Here is a 24,442-nt window from a genome sequence, read left to right as displayed (position 1 = left end):
GGCTTTACAAATGCTACAGATGGTTTGACAATTGTCAGGATTTTAGTAAAAATAATTCTACAAATAAGAGCAGGAATTTTGGGCCTATGCCCACACATGACAATGGGCGCCTTTTTATCATGGGCAAGAACTGCTTCCAGTGATGCCAGATTTGCACAAATAACATCCTCATCATCAACATTCTCAGTGCCAACATCAGCTACATAAATACCCCCCTCATCTTGTTGCACTTCCATGGGAGCATCCTCAATTTTCATGTCAGCATGTTGACTTGTGCTGCTCATCCCCACATTTGCAGAGGGTGCAGAAATGGTGGAAGGATTCTTCTTTATGAGTACAATATCAGGTCAGGCTCACACATAGACTTTCCTCAGGGATTTGTGACGTTTCTGAACACACAAGTTTTTCTAACCTTAGTGGTTTTTAGTTTCTTGACACCTCTTCTAGACTCTGAGTAAGAAAAGCTTACATCATCATGATGATAGTTTCAGAACCACCATTCATAAATAAAGACCTTTTCTTACCAATACGTATAGTATGGTGAATGAAATGTTTGCAATTTTATGGTTTTTACAACTGTAAAATATTGTTTTTTATTTTCAGATGCCATGACTTAAACTCTCTATGCCATGAGCATCGGCTTTAGTAGATGAAATTGAAGGACTAATATCGTTTTGACTGGTGGCAACAGCTGCAGTGTTATTATTTGGTTGCTGCGCCTGCTCTTCTCTCAACTTAGCATTATCCATATAGACGAACACACAAAAATAGTACAAACAATAGAATAATATATATTTTTGTTTTTGCAAATAACCACTCACACTGCAGGGTATCACAGTGCTTATAATGTATGTATGCAAACAAATGCAGTGGGGTACAATACACAGATGAAGTAGTACAAACAATAGAACAATATATTTTTTTTTCTACTATTTTCCCGCAAATGACTGCTCACACTGCAGGGTATTACAGCGCTTATATGTATGAGAACACAGACGTAGTACAGAACAATATAATTATATATTTTTGTTTTTAAAAATGTCCGCTCACACTGCAGGGTGCATGTACAGTATGTGAACAAACACAGTGGGGTACAAAAGTTTTTACAAAAATAATGTGTTTTTTTTTTACTCTTTTTTCCACATATGACACTGCCAAGTCACACCACTTATATTTATGTGAACACAGTGGGGGACATTGCATACAGGTGGTAACAAACAAACAGACTTCTTTTTACATTGCGGAGTCACATCGCTTATATTTATTTGAACGCAGTGGGTTACAGCCTGTGGAGTCACAGTGTAGCGCCAGTGTGACACACACAATAGATGTAATAACTAAATTCCTGCACTGAAAAAAAATAATAAATAATTATTTGCTATCTATACTGTACTGTACAGTACAATATGTACTGTACATCTAGCTCAGCCGACATTACACTATGGGGACTGCAGTTAACAGATACTGTAGGTAAGCTCAGCCACTGGCATGGATGGATACAGTGGACAGATAGGTCAAGATCAGCTCAGCCACTGGAGTGGATGGAAACAGCACAGCAGCAGCCACTGACTGGAGTTGATGGACAGTGGACACATTTCAACAGAGCAGCAGCCACCGACTGGAGTGGATAAACACAGCACAATGGAGACAGCACAGCCCAGCCGCCAGTGCAGGGTCTTATATAGAATCCAAAAATTGCAAGAGATCTGACACTGATGATGTTTTGCCTCATTCTGAAGTCTGGAATTGGTGGGGATATCACCAATATCACCAATCTCTGAGATCTGAGCCTGCTCATCTCTAGTAACAAGTAGCCAGTAATAAAACAATCCAGAAGTTTGATATTACTAGGTCTCATATTGTTTAAATGCACAGTAAACTGAATAAGTAGTAAGCTAAAATAAAAACAAATACGTCTAAATAACATAGGATCTGGGACACAGATGGTTAAATCACATTGACTGAGGTACTAATAAAGTCACCTGTGCCCAAGCATGGTTACCCTTAAAGCCAGGGCCATTAGGGTGTCTTGAGGACCAAGGTGGGAACCTCTTAACTAACCACTAGTTTCCCAAGGCTTCTTACATATTCCTTCTCCCTGATTTGGCCTAGCGAGAGATTACATCATCCCTAAACAACTCCGCATTGAGCATCAGCATTCGCTAGCTAAGGCCTATTCCTATGTTCTGCAGTAAACTTACAATTGTGTAAAACCAGAAACCACCTGCTAACACGCTCGGTCTCTTCTTTGTTTTTGAACATCTATCTAAGAGTGTTGTGGTCAGTAATTAGCTTAAACTGTCTTCCTAAGAGATAACATCTAAGCATTTTTAATGGCCGCTTAATTACCAACTCTTTTTTTCTACACTAGCGTACAGTATTTCCTGACATGATTATTTTTTTTCTGCTGAGAGAGATCAGTGGATGCTACTTATATTTACTACAAAGGTGTGTGTACAATAAACTTTTTGACATCACACACAATCGCCACAAGCTGAGAAGTTAGAACACAAAGCTATTTTTAAAGCCTGGGAAGATTTTACCACGACTGTTATACCTTGTTATGGTCTGTCAAAGAGAAAGCTAAGGTGGCAAACTTAGGTATAAACCTCCAATGCCTTTTGAAGGGATTCTCTATAATTGGTGATAGGACCACATGACTCCAAAAATGTGGCCTTGAGGCATTGTGCTGGCATTTAAGCTCGGGCACAAATAATATTTGGACTAAGCTTTATGAACTATTTGCCAGAAAAAACGTGGCAAAAGTCTGCCAGATGTATTTAATACCCATAAGTATTGTTCCATTAGGTTTATGCATATGTGTCATTCCTTAGTTAATAGACAATTTGCTATAATATATCCTTAGACATCATTTATGAAATAGTTTTGCATATTTTTAGATAATATAATGAGGTCGTATTAGGATCTCAAATAGAGATGAGCGGGTTCGGTTCCTCGGAATCCGAACCCCCCCGAACTTCAGCCTTTTTACATGGGTCCGAGGCAGACTCGGATCTTCCCGCCTTGCTCGGCTAACCCGAGCGCGCCCGAACGTCATCATCCCGCTGTCGGATTCTCGCGAGGCTCGTATTCTATCGCGAGACCCGGATTCTATATAAGGAGCCGCGCGTCGCCGCCATTTTCACACGTGCATTGAGATTGATAGGGAGAGGACGTGGCTGGCGTCCTCTCCGTTAGAGTAGATAGAGACACTTGAGTTGATTACTTAGTAATTTTGGGGAGCATTAGGAGTACTCAGAGTGCAGAGTTTTGCTGATAGTTACTAGTGACTGACCACCACCAGTTTTATTTATTATTTAATATAATCTGTTCTCTGCCTGAAAAAAAACGATACACAGTCACATACCATATCTGTGCTCAGCCTCAGTGTGCTGCATGATAATATCATCTATATGTATATCTGACTGTGCTGAGTGCTCACTGCTCACACAGCTGAATTGTGGGGGAGACTGGGGTGCAGTTATAGCAGGAGTACAGTGCACACTTTTGCTGCCAGTGTGACTGACCAGTGACCACCAGTATATTGTCTGCCTGAAAAAGTTAAACACTCCTGTGGTGTTTTTTTTATTTATTCTATAAACGCATTCTGCTGACAGTGTCCAGCAGGTCCGTCATTCATTATATTATATAAATATTTACCTGCAGTAGTGTTATATTTTTTTTGTTCATCTCTATCATCTTTATCATCTCTATACTAGCAGACGCAGTACGGTAGTCCACGGCTGTAGCTACCTCTGTGTCGTCAGTGCTCGTCCATAATTGTATACCTACCTGTGGTGGGTTTTTTTTTTCTATCTTCTTCATACTAGTAGTTTAGGAGTCTGCTGACAGTGTCCAGCAGGTCCGTCATTATATTATATATACCTGCAGTAGTGATATATATATATTTTTTATATCATTATCATCTCTATACTAGCAGACGCAGTACGGTAGTCCACGGCTGTAGCTACCTCTGTGTCGTCAGTGCTCGTCCATAATTGTATACCTACCTGTGGTGGGTTTTTTTTTTCTATCTTCTTCATACTAGTAGTTTAGGAGTCTGCTGACAGTGTCCAGCAGGTCCGTCATTATATTATATATACCTGCAGTAGTGATATATATATATTTTTTATATCATTATCATCTCTATACTAGCAGACGCAGTACGGTAGTCCACGGCTGTAGCTACCTCTGTGTCGTCAGTGCTCGTCCATAATTGTATACCTACCTGTGGTGGGGTTTTTTTTTCTATCTTCTTCATACTAGTAGTTTAGGAGTCTGCTGACAGTGTCCAGCAGGTCCGTCATTATATTATATATACCTGCAGTAGTGATATATATATATTTTTTATATCATTATCATCTCTATACTAGCAGACGCAGTACGGTAGTCCACGGCTGTAGCTACCTCTGTGTCGCCAGTGCTCGTCCATAATTGTATACCTACCTGTGGTGGGTTTTTTTTTTCTATCTTCTTCATACTAGTAGTTTAGGAGTCTGCTGACAGTGTCCAGCAGGTCCGTCATTATATTATATATACCTGCAGTAGTGATATATATATATTTTTTATATCATTATCATCTCTATACTAGCAGACGCAGTACGGTAGTCCACGGCTGTAGCTACCTCTGTGTCGTCAGTCACTCGTCATCCATAAGTATACTAGTATCCATCCATCTCCATTGTTTACCTGAGGTGCCTTTTAGTTGTGCCTATTAAAATATGGAGAACAAAAATGTTGAGGTTCCAAAAATAGGGAAAGATCAAGATCCACTTCCACCTCGTGCTGAAGCTGCTGCCACTAGTCATGGCCGAGACGATGAAATTCCATCAACGTCGTCTGCCAAGGCCGATGCCCAATGTCATAGTACAGAGCATGTAAAATCCAAAACACAAAATATCAGTAAAAAAAGGACTCAAAAATCTAAAATAAAATCGTCGGAGGAGAAGCGTAAACTTGCCAATATGCCATTTTTTTTTTTTTTTTTAATTCAACAATTTTTATTAGATTTTTATATAGAAATACAAAAAACAGGGAAGACCTTCATGGTACAGACAAACCAAAGACCGGAGAGAAACCGGTATAGTTACAGTGTTCCAACGTAAAGTGCTTTTAAATCACATCAGTGAAATCAACAAATACCTATATGGTCGGTAGCTGTGGGCTTGGGTAAAAGGCAAAGGATGGACAATCTTAATCTACTTAAGGTCTAAGAAATGATGAAAACAGTACCCGTTTGCGTCTCAGCATACGAAATCATCATATACCCACATTCAAGCACCTAGTTTTACATGAGAGTTTACAGAACATCAATATACCGGAGAGGTCAATGAAGAAGACAGACAGGAGGAGGGGGGGGGGGGAACAAATAGGGAAGACAATACAAGTATGATCAGTTCCTGAATGAGTAACGGCCAAAGACATCTTAGTTAAGAATAATAAAAAGGCATTTCCGGCATGGTTAGCCATTCTAACCAAAGAGAAGGTTCAGTATCTAATTGGCCTCGGACTAAACATACAGCGTGGGGTATTAAGATTAGTATGATTAAATTTCCTAGGAAAAGAACAGGAGGTCTCAAAGGAACAGCACATAGGCCTAAGTTATCACTAGGCCCTATCGATTTGTCTATATAGGTACCACTTTGTGGTCTCAAATAATTTATATATGAAAGATTGTATGTCCGGATCTAGAGTATGAATGTACCTCTCCCACTTCTTGGCAAACCGCCTGACCCCCATTTCTATGTCAGGAAGAGTAGCACGCCTCTCAAAATAAATAATTCGGAGGGTCATGTGTTTTACAGCCATCAAAGAAGGGGTAGACGGTTTGATCCAATTATTAAGAATTTGTTTCTTGGCAATTGTCAAAATGACAGAGATTACCGGAACAATATCTCTATCTTCAGGCCCAAGAGACCATTCCCTAAAATCAAGTAACAAGCAAGCCTTAGGACGTTTTATTAACTGTAAGTTAAATACTGTGTTGAGATAAGCGACCAACTTATACCAAAACTTAGATATTTTCCGGCAAGACCACATATTGTGGTACAAGGTGGCATTCTGCGCAGTACATTTGATGCAACAGCCAGTGTCGTCTGGGACCATGTGTGCCCTCTGATTAGGTGCTATATATGCCCTTTGGAGCGTTTTCAAGTGTACCTCTTGCAAAGAGGCAGAGTATAAGGACCTAAAAATGGGTAAAATGTTATCTAATAATTCAGCGCTCGATCCCATATTGGGGATATCTCTGGACCATGAGGACAGCGCGGGTTCCCAGAGCCGGTCTCTATATGAGACCCTAAAGGTGTTTCTGAAATAATTGAGATGGTAAGGACAATCTTTAGTGAGCACCATTAGGGTGCGCAGCGGGTCTGTGGTAGCCTCAGAAATCATAGGATGAGACTGGGATTGAGCAAAATGCCTAGCCTGTAGGTACATAAAAAATTCCCGGTGGGATATACCAAACTTTATCTGGATATCAGAGAAAAAGAGCACTGCGTTGGGTCATATATGTCTCTAATAGCTGCGATCCCCTTTTCTCTCCAACTCAAAAAATGTGTGTTATCAAGGCCAGGAAGGAAACACGGGTTACCCCAGAACGTAGTGTGAAGAGAGGTGTCAGGTTTTCTCTGTGCTTTAGTGTGTGTGACCTGCCATGCTCGATATGTATGCCAAAACAAAATATTCTGTTTTATCCCAGATGGGAGGCGGGAGTTTGGGGTGTGTAAGAGTGCAGCAGGGGAGAAAGGGTGAAATACGGCCAGTTCAAGTGTCAGGTTCGTAAATACTGATCTGCCCCAAAGCCAGTCTGTGATATACCTGTACATTGCTGCTCTACTAAATAGGACTGGATCCGGGATTCCCATACCTCCCTCTTCACGTAATAGCTGCAATCTAGCATAGGGGACTCTTGGTCGTTTTCCGGCCCATAGAAATCTAGTGAAACATTGCTTAAGGAAAAGGACATCTTTCTCAACGAGGGCAATAGGGAGCATAAGCAGGAAATAAGCAATTTTGGGAAATATCACAGATTTAATAACCTCTGCACGACCCATAAGAGATAAGGGCAGAGACGCCCAGTCAGTAAGTATTTTAGACACCTTGGACAAAATAGGACCAAAATTAATCGCATATAGATCCGGGAGAGAAGTAGGGATCTGAACTCCTAAATATTTAAGACTATCTCGGGTAACTGGGAATCGGGACAGGACCGGGTGTGATGGAAAGAGGGAGGAGTCCCCTGAAAGGAGGAGGAGCTCGGATTTGGATATATTAATCTTGTATCCCGCAAAAGAACCAAATTGTTTAATCAGGGAGACAATCGCAGGGATGGACGTATCAGGATGAGAAATAAATAGCAGCATGTCGTCGGCATACAGTGATAATTTTACCGTGGTGTCCATGATTTTTATGCCTGCAAATTCGGGAGAGTTTCTCAGGGAAACAGCTAAGGGTTCTAAAGCTAAGGCAAATAATAAAGGTGACAAGGGGCAGCCCTGTCGTGTGCCACTCTGGATAAGGAAAGGGGAAGAGAGAATACTATTCCCCAAAACTTGAGTGGAGGGAGATTCATATAGACGGGAAATAAGAGAGACAAAGTCCTCAGGTGCACCAAAGCGATGGAGCGTTTCATACAGATGGTCCCAGGTGACCAGGTCAAACGCCTTTTCGGCATCAATGGATAATAATACATTAGTATCCGTGGGTTTGGAAAGCTGAAAGGCCTGCATAACAGTCAAGACCTTTCGGATATTGCTCACTGATTGCCGACCCCAGACAAATCCAGTCTGGTCCGTATGCACTATGTCAGGGACTATGAATTTGAGTCTATTTGAGAGGATTTTAGTGAATAATTTGTAATCCGTGTTTAAAAGGGAGATCGGACGATAAGAGCTGGGAGACTCAGGATCCCGGCCAGGCTTCGGGATAACCTTTATGACGGCTGAATTAAAATATTGGGGCAAGGAAGCACCCTGCATAAAAGAATTAAATAAGACAAAAAGAGGTTCGCTCAGTCTAGTAGATAGAATTTTATAGTAGTCATTGGCGAAACCGTCAGGACCCGGAGTCTTCCCAGTCTTCAGTCCACCTATTGCTAGAGAAACTTCCTCAGTGGTGATAGGTGCAAGAAGAGAGGTACAGTGCGACTCTGACATTTGAGGCAGATCAGTAGAAGACCAAAAGCTAGACTTGTGTGTCTGGTTGATAATAGGACGTGCATACAGAGTGGAATAAAAAGACTGTAGCACCTCAGCAATCTCGGCCGAGGTCCGTACTCTGTCTCCACCTTGGGTGAGCAGAGAGTGAATGACCACTTTAGGGTGTATGCCCTTTAATAAACGTGATAACAGTTTGCCAGACTTGTTGCCATATCTGTAAATGCTACAGTCTCTTGAAAATGAATATTTCGCTTCCAATTGAGAAAGGAAGGTATCGAACAGTGTTTTTTGTGTAAGGTACCGTTCTCTAGTAGAAGGGGAGGGGGAGGACTTAAATTCCTGGAAAGTGAGAGTGAGAGTCACCTGGGCTTCCAAATATTGTGAATTTAAATCTAAATCCCTTTTTTTACTATAGGAAATAATGTGTCCCTGGATAACTGATTTTGACGCCTGCCAGAAAAGAGCAGGATCGTCGCTCAGAGTTTCTCCATTGTGCATATGATAATCCAGCCACGCTGCATCTAATGAGGAGCGGAATTTTAGAAAGCCACTTAAATGAGAGGGGAAGTGCCAGGAGCGGAATGGGGATTTTTCTGAGAGGAGCATCAATTTCATCCAGCATAGAGCATGATCTGAAATACAGATATTCTCAATTTTTGAGTCAGCCACTTTTGAGAAAAGGGATTCAGATAACAGCAGATAATCAATCCTCGAGAACGTGTGGTGCGCAGCTGAGAGACATGTAAACTCCCTTTCTAATGGATAGCATGCGCGCCACACATCCACTAAGGACAGCTGCAAGCAAATATAGGGGATACCAATATGCGGTAACGAGGGGGGAGTGCGGGGGGGAGGGGATTTATCCATGGTTGAAGAAGAATATATATTAAAATCTCCACCCAGTACTATGGGAATTTCAGAGTAACTTAGTAGCTTAGTGACCATGTTCGTATAGAATTGCCTAGAGTACTGATTAGGGGCATAAATATTACAAAGTAGGAACCTGGATGCATACAATGTGACATCTGCCAATACATACCTACCCTGAGTGTCATCTATAATAGCTTGGACAGAGATAGGGACCGTGTGTCGTGCTAATATAATCACTCCTCTAGCCTTAGAAGAGAAGGAGGAAGAGGCTACCACAGACCAACCCATAGTGTTCAGTTTTACCACCTCATTTGGCATAAGGTGAGATTCCTGAATGAAAACAACATCCATGCCCACCTTCCGAAGATAGAGCAAAATCTTTCTGCGTTTAGCTGGGGAGTTGATCCCTCCCACATTCCACGTGCCTACACTCAGACTAGCCATGCATCAAATGACCTGGGAGAACCTGAAAACATGCACAGTAACCATAATATCTACAGCCGTCGAGAAACAAATACCAAACATACCGGGGTGGACACATAAGGAAAAGAAGGGGTGGGGAGAAGAAAAGAAGAACAAAAACATAGAAAACACACAGAATATAACATTAAAATTGTGAAAGAAAGTCCTGCTAAGGACGATCATAACTTCAGAAAACAAGAACAACCGGTTCGAGCAAGCACAGAGGCCGTCATAGACCACCACTGAGCCAGCCAGAATTTGATAACCTGAGAAAAAAAGTGAGGGAGGGGGCGCCCTTACCCACCCTCGGCAACATATTATATGAAAATATATCTAAGAAAATTAACCAGAAAATATCGGAGCACACAGAGCATGTTACAGAAAAAGAAAAATGCAGCCTGTCACATAAATAAAAGGATGGAAATATCTCCTCTAAACATATGTAAACATTCTAGAAAGATTGCATTTCCAGGAGAAAACAGCAGATGTATAAGAAAAATCTAAAACATAAAACAAAGTAAAATGGTTCGGCCCGTTGTATAAGACCAAATGCTCTTTTGTGGGGAAAAATCACCTGCGGCAGCTTCTACCGCAATAATTAAATTATATTAGATTGGCGGGCATCGCCAGAAACAGAGAAGTCCAGGAGCAATACTCAGCCATCCCTCTCCAGGGTGTCGTCCACCTGAGATGAGTCGTCATCTGCCTGGGAGGCCTCGGAAACATAAGCCTCTGCATCTGCAAGGTTTGTAAAGTCTCGAAAAGAATTTCCATCAAACAGACGTAGTCTTGCAGGGAAGAGCAGAGCAAATTTTTTATTTGCCTTTACCAAACGAGAGCAAAGGGGGGTAAATTCTCGACGGGCCCGGGAAACCTCCGCGGAGTAGTCCTGGAAAATGGCCAAACGAGGTCCCTCCCATTGTAAATTTCTATGCTTCCTGGATGCCGACCATATTGCCTCCTTATGGAGAAAGTTCAGACATTTAAATATGACCACACGTGGTCTGCTATTAGGTGCAGAACGTGGGGGACCCAGTCTGTGGGCTCTCTCAATAACTAAGCCGGTGCATTCATCTTGGATATGCAGTAAATCAAGGAGGGACGTTTGCAAAAACAGAGTCAAATCAGGACCTTTCAGTGACTCAGGGAGCCCCAGTACCCGAAGATTCGATCTCCTCGATCTATTTTCAAGATCATCAACCTTGTTCAGCAGTTGAAAGTGAGATTTCTGGAGCTCATCATATCTGTGCTTAAGATCCCCAACATCCTGAAAAGTCTCCCCCAGCCTTTGTTCATTTGTAAGAACAGTCTTGGTGAGCTGCTTGATTTGGGATTTTAGATCTTTTACTGCCTGCTGCATTTTAACAGCATGTGCATCCATGATAGGCTCCATGGCATCCCTAACAGCTCTTACTACATCAGCATAAGTCACTGGAGAGACAGGGGTACAGTCAGGCTCACCTGAGGGAGAAGTGTGTTTTGCAGAAGCCTGTTTGGTGCTGCCAGCAGCCTGCAGACTCGTTTGTGAGTTAGATGCGGCGGCCATCTTGGATTCTCCCGGCCGTTTTTCAGACCTCGATCTTTGGACTTTAGGGGGCATAGGGGAGGACAGAAACCTCTCCATCCAGTTCTCTACACCTTCCCACTGGTATTGTGCGACCGGCGCGGAGAAAAGCCGCGAATTGGAGGCGCTGTGTGCTCCGGTTGCCGAGGGTGCAGGAGAGCTGCAGCAATCAGCTTCTCCTCACATGGGCGCCGGAACCGGAAGTCTGCCAATATGCCATTTACCACACGGAGTGGCAAGGAACGGCTGAGGCCCTGGCCTATGTTCATGGCTAGTGGTTCAGCTTCACATGAGGATGGAAGCACTCAGCCTCTCGCTAGAAAAATGAAAAGACTTAAGCTGGCAAAAGCACAGCAAAGAACTGTGCGTTCTTCGAAATCACAAATCTACAAGGAGAGTCCAATTGTGTTGGTTGCGATGCCTGACCTTCCCAACACTGGACGTGAAGAGCATGCGCCTTCCACCATTTGCACGCCCCCTGCAAGTGCTGGAAGGAGCACCTGCAGTCCAGTTCCTGATAGTCAGATTGAAGATGTCAGTGTTGAAGTACACCAGGATGAGGAGGATATGGGTGTTGCTGGCGCTGGGGAGGAAATTGACAAGGAGGATTCTGATGGTGAGGTGGTTTGTTTAAGTCAGGCACCCGGGGAGACACCTGTTGTCCGTGGGAGGAATATGGCCATTGACATGCCTGGTGAAAATACCAAAAAAATCAGCTCTTCGGTGTGGAAGTATTTCAACAGAAATGCGGACAACAGGTGTCAAGCCGTGTGTTGCCTTTGTCAAGCTGTAATAAGTAGGGGTAAGGACGTTAACCACCTCGGAACATCCTCCCTTATACGTCACCTGCAGCGCATTCATCATAAGTCAGTGACAAGTTCAAAAACTTTGGGCGACAGCGGAAGCAGTCCACTGACCAGTAAATCCCTTCCTCTTGTAACCAAGCTCACGCAAACCACCCCACCAACTCCCTCAGTGTCAATTTCCTCCTTCCCCAGGAATGCCAATAGTCCTGCAGGCCATGTCACTGGCAATTCTGACGAGTCCTCTCCTGCGTGGGATTCCTCCGATGCATCCTTGCGTGTAACGCCTACTGCTGCTGGCGCTGCTGTTGTTGCTGCTGGGAGTCGATGGTCATCCCAGAGGGGAAGTCGTAAGACGACTTTTACTACTTTCACCAAGCAATTGACTGTCCAACAGTCCTTTGCGAGGAAGATGAAATATCACAGCAGTCATCCTGCTGCAAAGCGGATAACTGAGGCCTTGGCATCCTGGGCGGTGAGAAACGTGGTTCCGGTATACATCATTACTGCAGAGCCAACTATAGACTTGATTGAGGTACTGTGTCCCCGGTACCAAATACCATCTAGGTTCCATTTCTCTAGGCAGGCGATACCGAAAATGTACACAGACCTCAGAAAAAGACTCACCAGTGTCCTAAAAAATGCAGTTGTACCCAATGTCCACTTAACCACGGACATGTGGACAAGTGGAGCAGGGCAGACTCAGGACTATATGACTGTGACAGCCCACTGGGTAGATGTATTGACTCCCGCCGCAAGAACAGCAGCGGCGGCACCAGTAGCAGCATCTCGCAAACGCCAACTCTTTCCTAGGCAGGCTACGCTTTGTATCACCGCTTTCCAGAATACGCACACAGCTGAAAACCTCTTACGGCAACTGAGGAAGATCATCGCAGAATGGCTTACCCCAATTGGACTCTCCTGTGGATTTGTGGCATCGGACAACGCCAGGAATATTGTGTGTGCATTAAATATGGGCAAATTCCAGCACGTCCCATGTTTTGCACATACCTTGAATTTGGTGGTGCAGAATTATTTAAAAAACGACAGGGGAGTGCAAGAGATGCTGTCGGTGGCCAGAAGAATTGCGGGACACTTTCGGCGTACAGGCACCACGTACAGAAGACTGGAGCAACACCAAAAACGCCTGTACCTGCCCTGCCATCATCTGAAGCAAGAAGTGGTAACGAGGTGGAATTCAACCCTCTATATGCTTCAGAGGTTGGAGGAGCAGCAAAAGGCCATTCAAGCCTTTACAACTGACCACAATATAGGAGGTGGAATGCACCTGTCTCAAGCGCAGTGGAGAATGATTTCAACGTTGTGCAAGGTTCTGCAACCTTTTGAACTTGCCACACGTGAAGTCAGTTCAGACACTGCCAGCCTGAGTCAGGTCATTCCCCTCATCAGGCTTTTGCAGAAGAAGCTGGAGACATTGAAGGAGGAGCTAACACTGAGCGATTCCGCTAGGCATGTGGGACTTGTGGATGGAGCCCTTAATTCGCTTAACAAGGATTCACGGGTGGTCAATCTGTTGAAATCAGAGCACTACATTTTGGCCACCGTGCTCGATCCTAGATTTAAAACCTACCTTGGATCTCTCTTTCCGGCAGACACAAGTCTGCAGGGGTTCAAAGAACTGCTGGTGAGAAAATTGTCAAGTCAAGTGGAACGCGACCTGTCAACATCTCCTCCTTCACATTCTCCCGCAACTGGGGGTGCGAGGAAAAGGCTCAGAATTCCGAGCCCACCCGCTGGCGGTGATGCAGGGCAGTCTGGAGCGACTGCTGATGCTGACATCTGGTCCGGACTGAAGGACCTGCCAACGATTACGGACATGTCGTCTACTGTCACTGCATATGATTCTCTCACCATTGAAAGAATGGTGGAGGATTATATGAGTGACCGCATCCAAGTAGGCACGTCAGACAGTCCGTACGTATACTGGCAGGAAAAAGAGGCAATTTGGAGGCCCTTGCACAAACTGGCTTTATTCTACCTAAGTTGCCCTCCCACAAGTGTGTACTCCGAAAGAGTGTTTAGTGCCGCCGCTCACCTTGTCAGCAATCGGCGTACGAGATTACTTCCAGAAAATGTGGAGAAGATGATGTTCATTAAAATGAATTATAATCAATTCCTCCATGGAGACATTCACCAGCAGCAATTGCCTCCACAAAGTACACAGGGAGCTGTGATGGTGGATTCCAGTGGGGACGAATTGATAATCTGTGAGGAGGGGGATGTACACGGTGATGAATCGGAGGATGATGATGAGGTGGACATCTTGCCTCTGTAGAGCCAGTTTGTGCAAGGAGAGATTTATTGCTTCTTTTTTGGTGGGGGTCCAAACCAACCCGTCATTTCAGTCACAGTCGTGTGGCAGACCCTGTCACTGAAATGATGGGTTGGTTAAAGTGTGCATGTCCTGTTTATACAACATAAGGGTGGGTGGGAGGGCCCAAGGACAATTCCATCTTGCACCTCTTTTTTCTTTCATTTTTCTTTGCGTCATGTGCTGTTTGGGGAGTAGTTTTTTGGAAGGGCCATCCTGCGTGACACTGCAGTGCCACTCCTAGATGGGCCAGGTGTTTGTGTCGGCCACTAGGGTCGCTTATCTTAGTCACACAGCTACCTCATTGCGCCTCTTTTTTTTCTTCTTTGCGTCATGTGCTGTTTGGGGAGTATTTTTTGGAAGGGCCATCCTGCGTGACACTGCAGTGCCACTCCTAGATGGGCCAGGTGTTTGTGTCGGCCACTAGGGTCGCTTATCTTAGTCACACAGCTACCTCATTGCGCCTCTTTTTTTTCTTCTTTGCGTCATGTGCTGTTTGGGGAGTGTTTTTTAGAAGGGCCATCCTGCGTGACACTGCAGTGCTACTGCTAGATGGGCCAGGTGTTTGTGTCGGCCACTAGGGTCGCTTATCTTAGTCACACAGCTACCTCATTGCGCCTCTTTTTTTTCTTCTTTGCGTCATGTGCTGTTTGGGGAGTATTTTTTGGAAGGGCCATCCTGCGTGACACTGCAGTGCCACTCCTAGATGGGCCAGGTGTTTGTGTCGGCCACTAGGGTCACTTATCTTAGTCACACAGCTACCTCATTGCGCCTCTTTTTTTTCTTCTTTGCGTCATGTGCTGTTTGGGGAGTATTTTTTGGAAGGGCCATCCGGCCTGACACTGCAGTGCCACTCCTAGATGGGCCAGGTGTTTGTGTCGGCCACTAGGGTCGCTTAGCTTACTCACACAGCTACCTCATTGCGCCTCTTTTTTTCTTTGCGTCATGTGCTGTTTGGGGAGTGTTTTTGGGAAGGGCCATCCTGCGTGACACTGCAGTGCCACTCCTAGATGGGCCAGGTGTTTGTGTCGGCCACTAGGGTCACTTATCTTAGTCACACAGCTACCTCATTGCGCCTCTTTTTTTTCTTCTTTGCGTCATGTGCTGTTTGGGGAGTATTTTTTGGAAGGGCCATCCGGCCTGACACTGCAGTGCCACTCCTAGATGGGCCAGGTGTTTGTGTCGGCCACTAGGGTCGCTTAGCTTACTCACACAGCTACCTCATTGCGCCTCTTTTTTTCTTTGCGTCATGTGCTGTTTGGGGAGTGTTTTTTGGAAGGGCCATCCTGCGTGACACTGCAGTGCCACTCCTAGATGGGCCAGGTGTTTGTGTCGGCCACTTGGGTCGCTGAGCTTAGTCATCCAGCGACCTCGGTGCAAATTTTAGGACTAAAAATAATATTGTGAGGTGTGAGGTGTTCAGAATAGACTGAAAATGAGTGGAAATTATGGTTATTGAGGTTAATAATACTTTGGGATCAAAATGACCCCCAAATTCTATGATTTAAGCTGTTTTTTAGGGTTTTTTGAAAAAAACACCCGAATCCAAAACACACCCGAATCCGACAAAAAAAATTCGGTGAGGTTTTGCCAAAACGCGTTCGAATCCAAAACACGGCCACGGAACCGAACCCAAAACCAAAACACAAAACCCGAAAAATTTCCGGTGCACATCTCTAATCTCAAATTGTAGCAACTTCTTGGTAATACAATTGGAACCTGGGAAGACCTTAGGTATTGGTGTTCAACCTGCAGCCCTCCAGCTACTGTGAAATGTAATAAAAAGGTGATATCACACGGCGCTGCCAACCAATACAGCGCTTAAACATTCTTCACATAAATATGCAAATGAACTTTCTTTTTCCCTGAAAAATATTTCTGAGAAACAAAGAAAAACATACAATTGTGCAATACAGAGAGGCAGAAAGTAAAATCCAAGAGTGTTTTTATTGGTCCCACTCACAATTATACAGATTATTGATTGCATATCACCCTCATTGGGTAATGTTTGGGTTTATGTGAAGAATGTTTAAGAGCTGTATTGGTTGGTAGCGCCGTGTGATATCACCTTTTTATTCCATATGCACCTAAGAGTTTATTGGTGAAGGCTCTATTTGTGTTATCACTGACTGCAACCTCATACTGTGAGCACGGTGTGGATTGCTATCTTTCCACTGTGAAATGTAAAGTTTGATTAATTTACAAGGAAAAGTAATACCATATAACTCTGTGGTTCAGGCCGCTGCAGCGGCTAAACGTAAGCAAATAACCGCTAACATATGTATGCACGTTGCGTATACACGGTGACACGCTATGTGCACAATGCAGTGACACGTGTGGCTGAATACACCTTATCCCCAAACAAGAATTGAATGTGAAACTAGTAGTTAAATGTAATGTTGTGGTCTAACGCATCAACAGTATTTACTCAAAAGATACAGAAAAAAATAAAACAATATTACAGAGAAGAGCTATAACCAATAGTACATATGTTTGTTCGCAAATGCTCCCGGATCCAGGACTCAGTCAGTCTTAGCAAGATGACCTTCAGAGAATAGCCTGAGCCTGGTCAAGAGGACTCTCTTTTATACAATGTGTCCAAATACAGTACAATGGGAAATGTAAGCTCTTCTTCCATAGGTCAAGGGGCAGGTAATTTACAGTACATGAGGGGTCATAGGTTGGTTTGAATGAATGGGCGATGCTTGGTACAGGTGTACTTGCAAGTGTTCGCCACTGGGTTCCCGCCGAATATCAAGAGTACAGTATTTACAATAGTTTGTGATATTACAATTCTGTACATATCTATGTGCAGAAACATGCTATAAACTGCAAATAGCAACCGGAATGTAGATCTCAAAATACTGCATGTCTGGATACCAAACATAAAGTCCTTACCTTGCTCTATCCCCTCACATCCTGTAAAGCTGAATAACTCTGTTGTTCTATCTTTTGAGTATATGTAACTTGTTAGAAAAGTGTGTGGAGACTATGTGTAAATTATGCACTATATAAATAGAATATTAAATATGGCTTTGTGGCTTTTCTGTGCGAATGCGTATGCTACCGTATTTACTCATACCATGCGCCAATACGCAAGGCTTGTGAACCAGTGTACGTAGCGTGCGTACACAAATTGCGCACACACAGAGGCCATTCTGTTTGGTGTTTGCATGTGGTGTGTATGTAATATTTTCGACTTTGACAGTCCACCCTTTGATAGTAAACAATAACTATCATAAATTACTAACAAAATATTTAAAAACACATAACAGGTGACCTAGACAAACATATGTACTTATTTCGCAAATCAGACACTGACTATGGTTGGCGAAGACAGGAAGGATGACGAGACATCCTCTATATGCACTCGGCGGTCAAGGGACCACTGGTTGGGTGTGGGATGACATTCAACCTATAGAGTATACTGGGATACATGTACCTATGTCTTTGCACACTGATGTCCGGATTTGGTAGAAGTTTTGCTGGGTAGAAGGAGAGAAAAACACAAAAAGATGGTGAAAGAAACAGGCAATGAAATTAATTTACATTCCTATCACAGCACTGTCTCTATCGTCGGATCGTATACCAGATCTGCTGCATTTACAAAACACCCGCTCCTTAGACTCATCAAATTTGTGTTATGCCTTTTTCGCTGCTTCAAAATCCGAACACATTTAAATATCAGGCCGATAATTATGACAACAGCTAGGATACAGAGGAGAAACTTCCCCACATTTGCAATCATACCTTGTGTCCACTCTCCTAACCCAGAGAACCACTTGAGTGGGTTCAACCATGAGGCCCATCCAGTCAATTCATTACCCACAGCCGCTAAATTGAGATTATGTTTCCTTCTAAACTCCCAATCTTTTGATCAATGATCTCTGTTGGGTCCTCAGTACTGTTCGTAATATACGTGCAGCATTTCACACCATATTGAGTAGCCAAGGTAACGCAATACCCACCCGTCATGGCCGTGACGTAATTCAAAACCATTCTGTGTTGAACCAGTTCCTTCTTGTAGGCCTGTAGTTCCCTACCCGTATACCTGAAGGTGTCACCATACATCTCAGTGATATTATCTATCAAGTTCGCTAGCGCATGGCTATACCTATAATTTATAATTCCTCTGGCAGTATGGGTGATATCTAATGCATGAAGAATCTGAATCCCGGTGGATTCATGAATCAAATTAGAGGCTGCGAGCTCTCTACTGTCTATGAGTTGTCTCTTGAAAATGTGTTCATAGTGGGTGTGAGTATAAGGAGGCAGAGCATTGTGGTGAATGTCTTTCATTTTGTCATGTGCAATGGTCATGACTTCTGGTAGTACTCTGCCTTTGTAACTCAACCCTTCAGAGCTCGGAGTAAGCCATTTGTACGCCTTCTTTCCACATATGAAATAAGCGTCATCTGGGAGAAAATAGGGGACAAAATGTATCAATATCATGTCACAGATAATTCTTTTTTTTTTTTTTTTAATTCAACAATTTTTATTAGATTTTTTTATAGAAAAACAAGAACAGGGAAGACCTTCATGATATAGACAAACCAAAAACCGGAGAAAAACCGGTATAGTTACAGTGTTTCAACAGAAGGTATTTTTAAGTCACATCAGTGAAATCAACAAATACATACATAGTCGGTAGCTGTAAGCTTGGGTAAGAGGCAAAGGATGAACAATCTTAACCTACATGAGGTCTAGGAAATGATGAAGACTGTACCGGTGTGCGTCTCAACATAAGAAATCATCATATACCTAAGGCCAAGCACCCAGTTCTACCTGAGGATTTACAGAATATCTATATACTCGAGAGGTCAGTAAAGAAGACAAACAGGAGGAGGGGGGGGGAGGGGGAACAAATGGGGAAGACAATACAAGTATAATCAGCTCATGAATGAGTGGCGTCCAAAGACATCTTAAGTAAGACTAGTGAAAAGGCATTTCAGGCATGTTTAGCCACTCTAACCAAAGAGAAGGTTCAGTACCTATATGGCATCAGACTGAACATACAGCGTGGGGTATTAAAATTAATATATTTACATTTCTAGGAAAAGAACAGGAGATCTCAAAGGAACAGTACATGGGCTTAAGTTGTCAAGAGGCTCTATCAATTTGTCTATATAGGTACCACGTTGTGGTCTCAAAAAGTTTATAGATGAACGTTTGAATATCCGGGTCTAGAGTATCAATATACCTTTCCCACTTCCTGGCAAACCGCCTGACCCCTAATTCAATATCAGGAAGAGTAGCACGCCTCTCAAAATAAATAATCCGGAGGGTCATGTGCTTCACAGCCATCAAAGAAGGGGCAGACGGTTTGATCCAATTGTTAAGAATTTGTTTCTTGGCTATTGTTAGGATAACAGAGAGTACCGGAACAATGTCCCTATCTTCAGGCCCAAGAGACCACTCCCTAAAATCAAGTAACAAACACGCCTTCGGGCGTTTTATTAACCGTAAGTTAAATACTGTGTTGAGATAAGCGACCACCTTGTACCAATACTTAGATATTTTTCGGCAAGACCACATATTGTGGTACAAGGTGGCACTCTGCGCAGTACATTTGATGCAGCAGCCAGTGTCGTCTGGGACCATGTGTGCCATCTGATTAGGTGCTATATATGCCCTTTGGAGCATCTTCAAGTGTACCTCTTGCAAAGAGGCAGAGTGTAAGAATCTAAAAGTGGGTAAAATGTTATCTAGCAATTCAGCACTCGATCCCATATTGGGGATATCTCTGGACCACGAGGACAACGCAGGGTCCCAGAGCCGGTCCCTATATGAGACCCTAAAGGTGTTTCTGAAGTAGCTGAGATGGTAAGGACAATCTTTAGTGAGCACCATTAAGGTGCGCAGCGGGTCTGTGGTAGCCTCAGAAATCATAGGATGAGACTGGGATTGAGCAAAATGTCTAGCCTGCAGGTACATAAAAAATTCTCGGTGGGAAATACCAAATTTTGTCTGGATATCAGAGAAAGAAAGCACTACGTTGCCTCCTGGGTCGTATATGTCTCTAATAGCTGCGATCCCCTTTTCTCTCCAGCTCAAAAAATGTGTGTTATCAAGGCCAGGAAGGAAACATGGGTTACCCCAAAACGTAGTGTGAAGAGAGGTGTCAGGTTTCCTCTGTGCTTTGGTGTGTGTGGCCTGCCATGCTCGATATGTATGCCAAAATAAAATATGTTTTATCCCAGATGGGAGACGGGAGTTTGGGGTGTGTAAGAGTGCAGCAGGGGAGTTAAAGTGTCAGGTTCGTAAATACTGATCTGCCCCAAAGCCAGTCTGTGATATACCTGTACATTGCTGCTCTGCTAAATAGGACAGGATCCGGGATTCCCATACCTCCCTCTTCACGTAATAGCTGTAATCTAGCGTAGGGGACCCTTGGTCGTTTTCCGGCCCATAGAAATCTAGTGAAACATTGTTTAAGGAAAAGGACATCTTTCTCAACGAGGGCAATAGGGAGCATAAGCAGAAAATAAGCAATCTTGGGAAAGATCACAGATTTAATAACTTCTGCGCGACCCATAAGAGATGCTTTAGCAATACCTTTCTTAACCCTTAATAGAACCCATGTAAATACCCTTACCGGCTGCACTTTCCCTCCCCCCTTCTCCACCCCCATTTATCTCACTACCACCATCCCTACTATACTCGCTGCATGACCCATAGTTTCTAGCTAAACCCTCCCCCCAGGCTCCTAGTTTAAAAGCTCCTCCAACCTACTAACCATCCTACCCCCCCCAGCACCACAGCCCCTTCCTCATTCAGGTGCAATCCATGACAAGAAAAAAGATGGCGCCTGACTGAGAAGTCCGCCCAGTGTTCCAAGAACACAAACCCCTCTTTCCTACACCAGTCTCTGAGCCACACATTTACCTCCCTAATCTTCCTCGGTCTCCCTGGGCTAGCGCGTGGCACTGGTAATATTTCGGAGAAAATTATCTTAGATGTCCTTTTTTTTAGTTTCTGGCCAAAGTCCCTATAATCTTTCTTAAGGACATCCCACCTACCACTAACTTTGTTGTTGGTGCCAACGTGCACCAAGACCGCCGTGTCTTTCCCAGCCCCTCCCAACAATCTATCTACCCAGTCCGCGATGTGCCATACCCGAGCACCCGGGAGACAACAGACCGTACGGCGATCACGGTCCCGGTAGCAGATTGCCCTATCTGCCTTCCTAATGATAGAGTCCCCTACCACCACCATCTGCCTGGGCGCCTCTCTAGCTTTCATCCCATCTGAGCCAGAGGGACCACTCCTCCGGTTGCTAGAGTGAGCAGTCTCCTCCAGCTCCGTCATTTCGTCGCTATCATCCACCGAATCTTCATCCAATCAGGCAAATTTGTTTGGGTTTGATAGATCCGAGATGTCGTGCCTCTCCCTCTTTTTCTCCCTTCTAACAGTGACCCAACTGCCTACCGGATTTTCCTCATCTACCAGTGACCCCTGCTGCAACTCCTCCACCATTCTATCTAAACTTTGCTCCAGATTGTATATCCCTCAGTCGCGTAACGGTCTGCTCTAGATCAGTTACCTGGGCTTCCAGGGCAACCGTTCGCTCACATCTCGTGCATATGTATTCGCCCTGATGAGGTGATGCAGATTACCTCTACCTCTACTTACGTCACTGTGATTGACCTTTGCTCTGCTCTTTTTTCTGTTCCCCCTCACCCCAACAGCCAGTACCTCTTTGCCTTCTCTTACAGGGGAGTACAGTACACCTGGACCCGTCTCCCCCAAGGTTTCATTGACAGCCCAAGTATTTTCTCCCAGGCCCTACATGACTGTTTACATTCCTTTCAACCTGAGAATGAGTCGGTGCTGATACAATATGTTGATGACTTGTTGTTATGCTCTGATTCATTTGAGTCGTCCCTGGCAGACACTAAACAGCTTCTGTTTCACCTCTCCCAGACAGGACACAAGGTTTCAAAAAAAAAAGGGAGGTTTGTCCTGCACCGGCCTATTTGGATATATAAGAAATGATGATACTTAAACCAAAAATCGGACAGTAATATTTAAATATTCATTATTCCCATCTGTCCATATGGCGGTGCGCCCAGAGTCAAAGAGAAGGCTAAATGTAACAGAGAAAGAAAAAGTATGACTCTTGTTGGGGCGCACTCTTGTTGTATCGTGTTGTCTAATGATTAGTGATGTGTATAAAAAATAGTCAATTCTTTATTTCTACTCTTAAAATAAATGGGAACTCAGCACAAAACAAGAATCAGTGTTGAAATTTAGCATAAATGGATGTTAGCATTCCAGGAATAAGACAGATAATCTCTAGAAAAAAATTGGGAATGTTCAGATCTTGTTTATCCTTGGATAAATGCATATTGGAAGATAGCTACGTACCATGCTGCTTCCGTCTGCCAAAGATCTGTACAAACTGTGTTTGTATTAATGGAGCCCTGAATAGGGATGATTTCAGGCGAGGGACCACCCCCTAACTGAGATCTAACCCTGATGGTTCGAGTCCGTCTTGGAGAAAATTGCATACGATGAACAAGGTGAGATCTGGACGCAGTGAAGTGATGGGAATAAGTGAAAGTGGTGATCCTGCTGTTAGTGTTATCTCAAATAAATGTGTAAGTGTCAAATATCACCCATGCAGTCTTCAGGTAGGAGAGGAGCCCTGCATTTACCTGCACTAACTAACTGTTCTTTTGGCTTTAATCAAAAATATCACTAGCCGAAGTGAGACCCTATTTTGCATATTGCCATCTGATTGATTTTTCTAGGGGCATCATAACTTAGCCTCAAGTGATTTGTAATTATAATCTGTTCAATACTAGCCAGGTAAAACTCCTCATTCAATGAATGCAGGTATCCTCAGGTACACACAGAAATATACATAAAAATTTTTTTTGTGTGTGGTTCCGCAGCCAAATCTGTTTCAAATATCTCAAACTGTGTTTTTTCATGGTTTCACTCTGGTACAACCCTTTTTGAGTCCTGTATATATCATGTTTTTCTGATAAATTGCATATGGTTCTTAAGACTGAAACCAAAAATGGTTTTAAAAGTATGATTTATTGCTTTGAAAATTTAAAAATTGCATATGGTTCTAAAGACTAAAATTATGATAACCAAATATATCCCCGGACGTATGACCTATTGTGCTGAAAATTGACTATTAAGGTTTTTTCAATCACTGGCACTCCATTATACAATTTAAGGTATACAGTTGGGACCAGTAGTGGTGTGTGATCTTGCACCAGGTCCTCCGCCTATATAGTGACCATACGCAGGGGGTACTTTTATATCTCAGTTCCTCCTGCTTTAATATCTTTATTACTAATATCCTTAAAAAATCTTTTCATCTATATAGCATGATTGGTTCTTGTTCAATATTGCAATATTCATCATAGTGTTTTTCATATTTATGCAATCCTTTTTCCTTTTCTTTCTTTTTTCTCTCTTTCCCATTTTTTTCAATCATTCCTTTTTTCCGTGAACTCTCATCCACGATTCAGGTGACCGTGTCCCCCAGGAGACACGTTTCTCCTGTCTAACGAGGACAGCAGATTCACGCTCCTAAGATCTATCCTTTCCCTTTTTTCCCCAATGCCTTTTCTCCACTCCCTTCTCGCAAGGTAACCCATTTTCTGTTTCGGTGCACTCTCATTAGTGGCACAGGACAAATTTTCTACGACCATACCCCTCCGCTTACGCCCAATCTCGTCCGATCTTGGAAGCTAAACGGAGGTGGGCTAGGTCAGTACCTAGTTGGGCGACCACTAGGGAATACCCAGTGCAGTAGGAAGGCTTCACTCCCTGTGAGATAACACTAACAGCAGGATCACCACTTTCACTTATTCCCATCACTTCACTGCGTCCAGATCTCACCTTGTTCATCGTATGCAATTTTCTCCAAGACGGACTCGAACCATCAGGGTTAGATCTCAGTTAGGGGGTGGTCCCTCGCCTGAAATCATCCCTATTCAGGGCTCCATTAATACAAACACAGTTTGTACAGATCTTTGGCAGACGGAAGCAGCATGGTACGTAGCTATCTTCCAATATGCATTTATCCAAGGATAAACAAGATCTGAACATTCCCAATTTTTTTCTAGAGATTATCTGTCTTATTCCTGGAATGCTAACATCCATTTATGCTAAATTTCAACACTGATTCTTGTTTTGTGCTGAGTTCCCATTTATTTTAAGAGTAGAAATAAAGAATTGACTATTTTTTATACACATCACTAATCATTAGACAACACGATACAACAAGAGT

General features: G+C 43.4%; 1 pseudogene; it reads left to right on the top strand.

Moving 5' to 3' along the window:
* Positions 1 to 23,849: 23,849 nt before the first annotated feature.
* Positions 23,850 to 23,968, top strand: LOC134938988 (5S ribosomal RNA; annotated as a pseudogene).
* Positions 23,969 to 24,442: the final 474 nt, after the last annotated feature.

Source organism: Pseudophryne corroboree, chromosome 6 (genome assembly GCF_028390025.1).
Source record: "Pseudophryne corroboree isolate aPseCor3 chromosome 6, aPseCor3.hap2, whole genome shotgun sequence".
Taxonomy (NCBI): Eukaryota; Metazoa; Chordata; class Amphibia; order Anura; family Myobatrachidae; genus Pseudophryne; species Pseudophryne corroboree.
The sequence above is the reverse complement of the archived record's forward strand: the minus strand, read 5'-3'. Positions and strand labels throughout refer to the sequence as shown.